Source organism: Arachis duranensis, chromosome 3, assembly GCF_000817695.3.
Source record: "Arachis duranensis cultivar V14167 chromosome 3, aradu.V14167.gnm2.J7QH, whole genome shotgun sequence".
Lineage (NCBI taxonomy): Eukaryota > Viridiplantae > Streptophyta > Magnoliopsida > Fabales > Fabaceae > Arachis > Arachis duranensis.
In genome coordinates, this window is record NC_029774.3 from 46,376,108 (window position 1) to 46,382,376 (window position 6,269).

Sequence of the window (6,269 nt, forward strand, 5' to 3'; positions counted from 1 at the left end):
GGGGCTTTTTTTGGTCCTTCCATGAGAAGTTTGGATGATTTCTCCATGAAGAATTATAGGTGTTCCCATAGGGTTCACCCATGTAATTCACCTCTGCCATTGTAGGATTCTCAAGATCATAAGCTTCTTCTTCAAAAGATGCCTCTTTAGTACTGTTGGATGTATTTTGCCATCCATTCAGACTTTGAGAAATCATGTTGACTTACTGAGTCAATATTTTGTTCTGAGCCAATATGGCATTCAGAGCATCAATTTCAAGAACTCCCTTCTTCTGAGGCGTCCCATTACTCACAGAATTCCTCTCAGAAGTGTACATGAATTGGTTATTTTCAACCATGTCAATGAGTTCTTGAGCTTCTGTAGGCATTTTCTTAGGTGAATGGATCCACCTGCAGAATGGTCTAGTGACATCTTAGAGAACTCAGATAGACTATAATAGAATATATCCAAAATGGTCCACTCTGAAAGCATGTCAAAAGGACACCTTTTGGTCATCTGCTTGTATCATTCCCAAGCTTCATAGAGGGATTCACCATCTTTTTATTTGAAGGTCTGAACATCCACTCTAAGCTTGCTCAGCTTTTGAGGAGGAAAGAACTTAGCCAAGAAGGCCGTGACCAGCTTATCCCAAGAGTCCAGACTATCTTTAGGTTGTGAGTCCAACCATGTTCTAGCTCTGTCTCTTACAGCAAAAGGGAAAAGCATGAGCCTGTAGACTTCAGGATCTACTCCATTAGTCTTAATAGTCTCACAAATCTGCAAGAACTCAGTTAAAAACTAGTAGAGATTCTCTGTAAAGTTTTCTATGGATTGTTGTGCTTTAGCTTCTCTAAGCTTCTTCTTCAGAGTCCTTTCAGGTTCAGGATCTGCTTCAACAAGAATGTTCTTGTCCCTGCTCCTGCTCATATGAAAAAGAAGAGAACAAAAAAGAAAAGGAATCCTCTATGTCACAGTAAAGAGATTCCTTTATGTTAGTAGAAGAAGAAAAGAATACAAGAAGGAAAAGAGGAAAATTCGAACTCAGAGAGGAAGAAGGGGTTCGAATTTTTAAGATGAAGATAAGTGTTAGTAATTAAATAAATAAATAGAAAGAGATGAGAGAGAGAATTTCGAAAATTAATTTTGAAAAAGAGTTAGTGATTTTCGAAAATTAAGAGAAGAAATAGAATTAAAATTAAAATTTGAAACAATTAGTTAATTAAAAAGATATTTGAAAAAGAGTGAGGAATTTTTGAAAATTACAGAGAGAAAAGTAGTTAGGTGGTTTTGAAAAAGATAAGAAACAAATAAAAAGTTAATTAGTTAGTTGAAAAAGATTTGAAAATCAATTTTGAAAAGATAAGAAGTTAGAAAAGATTTTGAAATTGATTTTGAAAAAGATATGATTTGAAAAGATTTGATTGAAAAAGATTTGATTTTTAAAATTAAAATTGATTACTTGACTAACAAGAAACTAAAAGATATGATTCTAGAATTTAAAGATTGAACCTTTCTTAACAAGAAAGTAACAAACTTCAAATTTTTGAATCAATCACATTAATTGTTAGTAAAGTTTTCGAAATTTTGGAATAAAAATAAGAAAAAGATTTTGAAAATTAATTTAAAAATATTTTCAAAAATAAAAAAATGAAAAAAAAATTGATTTTTGAAGAAGATTTTGAAAAGATAAGATTTTTAAAAATGAAATCTTGACTTGACTAACAAGAAACAACTTATTTTAAAAATTTTTGACTAAGTCAACCCAAAGATTTCAAAAATTATGAGTAAAACAAGGAAAATATATTTTTTTGATTTTTTTGAATTTTTAATGATGAGAGAGAAAAACATAAATATGACCCAAAACATGAAAATTTTGGATCAAAACCAATGATGCATGCAAGAACACTATGAATGTCAATATGAACACCAAGAACACTTTGAAGATCAAGATGAACATCAAGACTTATTTTTGAAAATTTTCAAGAAAAGAAAATCATGAAAGACACCAAACTTAGAAATTTTTAATGCTTAGACACTATGAATGCACAAATGCATATGAAAAACAACAAAAGACACAAAACAAGAAAATATAAAGATCAAACAAGAAGGCTTACCGAGAACAACTTGAAGATCATGAAGAACACATGAATGAATTTTTGAAAAATGCAAAAGTTTTTAAAACATGCAATTGACACCAAACTTAAAAATTGACACTAGACTCAAACAAGAAACACAAAATATTTTTTATTTTTATGATTTTATTAATTTTTTTGGATTTTTTTTCAAAAATAATTTTTGGAAAAACAAAAAAAATAAAAAATTTTTGAAAGATTTTGAAAAATTTTTTGAAAAGAAAATTACCTAATCTGAGCAACAAGAAGAACTGTCAGTTGTCCAAACTCGAACAATCCCCGGCAACGGCGCCAAAAACTTGATAGGCAAAATTGTGATTTACTCTTTTCATAACTGGAAAAATTCTTAGCAATGGCTCCAAAAACTTGGTGCACACTACTATGGTTCATTCACATTCTTCACAACTTCGCACAACTAACCAGCAAGTGCACTAGGTCGTCCAAGTAATAAACCTTACGTGAGTAAGGGTCGATCCCATGGAGATTGTTGGTATAGAGCAAGCTATGGTCATCTTGTAAATCTCAGTTAGGTGGATTCTAATGGTTATGATGGTTTTCAAATATAAAATAAATAAAGCATAAAATAGAGATAGAGATACTTATGTAAATCATTGGTGGGAATTTCAGATAAGTGTATGGAGATGCTTTGTCCCTTCTGAATCTCTACTTTCCTACTGCCTTCCTCCAATCCTTCATACTCCTTTCCATGGCAAGCTTTATGTAGGGCGTCACCGTTGTCAATGGCTACTTCCCATCCTCTCAGTGAAAATGGTCCAAATGCTCTGTCACAGCATGGCTAATCATCTGTCTGTTCTCGATCGTGTCGGAATAGAATCCATTTATTCTTTTGCGTCTGTCACTACGCCCAACAATCACGAGTTTGAAACTCGCATAGTCATTCAATCCATGAATTCTACTTGGAATACCACAGACAAGGTTTAGACTTTCCGGATTCTCAAGAATGGCCATCAAAGGGTTCTAGCTTATACTACGAAGATTCTGATTAAGGAATCCAAGAGATACACGCTCGGTCTAAGGTAAAACGGAAGTAGTTGTTAAGCACGCGTTCATAAAGATGGATGATGATGAGTGTCAAGGATCATCACATTCATCAGGTTGAAGTGCAGCGAATATCTTAGAATAAGAATAAGCTTGAATCGAATAGAAGAACAATAGTAATTGCATTAATTTTTGAGGTACAGCAGAGCTCCACACCTTAATCTATGGTGTGTAGAAACTCCACCATTGAAAATACATAAGTGATAATGGTCCAGGCATGGCCGAATGGCCCACCGCCCCAAATGGCATATGAATTCGAAAATAGGGAAAAGGACCTGGTCAAAGACTGACACTAGTACCATAGTAAAAAGTTCTATTTATACTAAACTAGTCACTAGGGTTTACAGAAATAAGTCTAAGTGAAAAAATCCACTTCCGGGGCCCACTTTGGTGTGTGGTTGGGCTGAGCTTGAGCTTTACACGTGCAGAGGCTTCTCTTGGAGTTAAACGCCAAGTTGTAACGTGTTTTTGGCGTTTAACTCTGGTTTGTGATGTGTTTTTGGTGTTTTACTCTAGAATGCAGCATGGAACTGGCGTTGAACGCCAGTTTGCGTCGTCTAAACTCTAACAAAGTATGGACTATTATATATTGCCGGAAAGCCCTGGATGTCTACTTTCCAGCACCGTTCAGAGCACGCCATTTGGAGTTCTGTAGCTCCAGAAAATTTATTTCGAGTGAAGGGAGGTCAGAATCCAACAGCATTAGCAGTCCTTTGTCAGCCTCTTATCAGATTTTTGCTTAGGTCCCTCAATTTCAGTCAGAAAATACCTGAAATCACAAAAAAACACACAAACTCATAGTAAAGTCCAGAAATGTGAACTTTGCATAAAAACTAATGAAAACATCCCTAAAAGTAGCTAGATCCTACAAGAAACTACCTAAAAATAATGCCAAAAAGCGTATAAATTATCCGCTCATCAAATACCTCATTACCATTTGAATCCGCCTGATTGAGATTTACAAGATGACCATAGCTTGCTTCAAGCCGTCAATCTCCATGGGACCGACCCTTACTCACGTAAGGTATTTCTTGGACGACCCAGGGCACTTGCTGGTTAGTTGTGCTGAGTTATGAAAAGTGTGATCACAATTTCGTGCACCAGGTTTTTGGCACCGTTGCCGGAGATTGTTCGAGTTTGGACAACTGACGGTTCATCTTGTTGCTTAGATTGAGTAATTTTATTTTATGTTTAAGCTTTTTATTTTTATTCTCGAAAAATACAAAAAAAATTAATAAAATCATAAAAACCAAAAATATTTTTTGTGTTTCTTGTTTGAGTCTAGTGTTAAATTTTAAGTTTTGTGTCAATTGTATGCTTTAATTTTTCTTAATTTTCGAAAACATATGCATTTTGTTCTTCATTGATCTTCAAGTTGTTCTTGATGATTTTCCTTGTTCTGATCTTTAAATTCTCCTATTTTGTGTCTTTTCTTATTTTTCATATGCATTTTCAAATCCATAGTGTCTAAACATTAAAAATTTCTAAGTTTGGTGTCTTGCATATCTTTCTTTTCTTAAAATTTTTCAAAAATATGTTCTTGATGTTCATCATGATCTTCAAAGTGTTCTTAGTGTTCATCTTGACATTCAAAGTGTTCTTGCATGTATTACTTGTTCTGATCTTAATTTTTCATGTTTTGTGTCATTTTGTTATTTTTCTCTCCTAATTTAAAAAATCAAAAATATATCTTTTCAAGTAAATAATACAGAAAAATAAAGATTCAGAACATACAGTAGAGGAATCACAGAGAAAAAGCTAGGCATTTAGAAAAACGCTCAGTAAGGAAGGAATTTTGGCGTTAAACGCCAGCCAGGGTATCTGGCTGGGCGTTCAACGCCCAAAAAGGTAGCATTTTGGGCGTTAAATGCCAGAATGGATAGCGTCCTGGGCGTTTAACGCCAGGATGACACAGGGGAGGTAATTTTGTTTCAAATTCAAATTTTTTTCAAATTTTCATGTTTTAATTCATGATTTTAAAATCTTATATTTCTCTTTTAGTGCTTTTGAAAATTTTAAAACTAATTTTTCAAAAAAAAATATTTTTCTTAAATTTTCAAAAAAAAAAATCTTTGCTAACAATTAATGTTTTGATTCAAAAATTTCAAGTTTGTTACTTTCTTGTTAAGAAAGGTTCAATCTTTGAATTCTAGAATCATATCTTTTAGTTTCTTGTTAGTGAAGTCATCAAATTTAAAAATCAACTCTTTTTAATTCCCTTTTTAATTTTCTTTTCAATCATATCCTTTTTCAATCAGATCTCTTTCAATCATATTTTTTTAATTTTAATTTCAAAATCTTTTTCTAACTTCTTATCTTTTTCAAAATTTATTTTCAAATCTTTTTTACTTCTCATTTTCAAAAATCACTAACCCCTTTTTCAAAAATCTTTTTAATTAACTAATTATTTTAAATTCTAATTTTATGTTATTTCTTTTAAATTTTTTGAAAACTCTTTCTCTCTCATCTCTTTCTATTTAATTTATTTAATTGCTAACATTCCTCCTCCACTCATCTAAAAAAAATTTCGAACTCACCTCCTCTCTCTTCTCATTCTTCTACTCCTTTTTCTCTGACACATCAAGGAGTCTCTATATTGTGACATAGAGGGTTCCACTACTCCCTTTTGTTCTCTTCTTTTTCATATGAGCAGAAATATGGACCTTACAGAGATTTTCGAAAAAGAAGCAGACATGGCAGTCGAACCCAATAACAATGCTAGAGATGCAAGGAAGATGCTTGGTGACTATACTGCACCAACTTCCAACTTCTATGGAAGAAGCATCTCAATTCCTGCCATTGGAGCAAACAACTTTGAGCTTAAGCCTCAATTAGTTTTTCTAATGCAGCAGAATTGCAAGTTTCATGGACTTCCATCGGAAGATCCTCATCAGTTTTTAGCTGAATTCTTGCAAATCTGTGATACTGTTAAGACCAATGAGGTTGATCCCAAGGTCTATAGACTTATACTATTTCCCCTTTGCTGTAAGAGACAAAGCTAGAACATGGTTGGACTCATAACCTAAAGAAAGCCTAAACTCTTGGGACAAGTTGGTCAATGCTTTCTTGACCAAATTCTTTCCACGTCAAAAAATAAGC

The 6,269-nt window shown here is 33.1% G+C and overlaps 1 non-coding gene across 1 annotated transcript; it reads left to right on the plus strand.

Moving 5' to 3' along the window:
* The first annotated feature begins 465 nt into the window (after positions 1 to 465).
* On the plus strand, positions 466 to 573 carry LOC127745908 (small nucleolar RNA R71). Its single transcript, XR_008007531.1, has one exon. It is a non-coding gene; the product is annotated as a small nucleolar RNA R71 (small nucleolar RNA).
* The last annotated feature ends 5,696 nt before the right edge of the window (positions 574 to 6,269 follow it).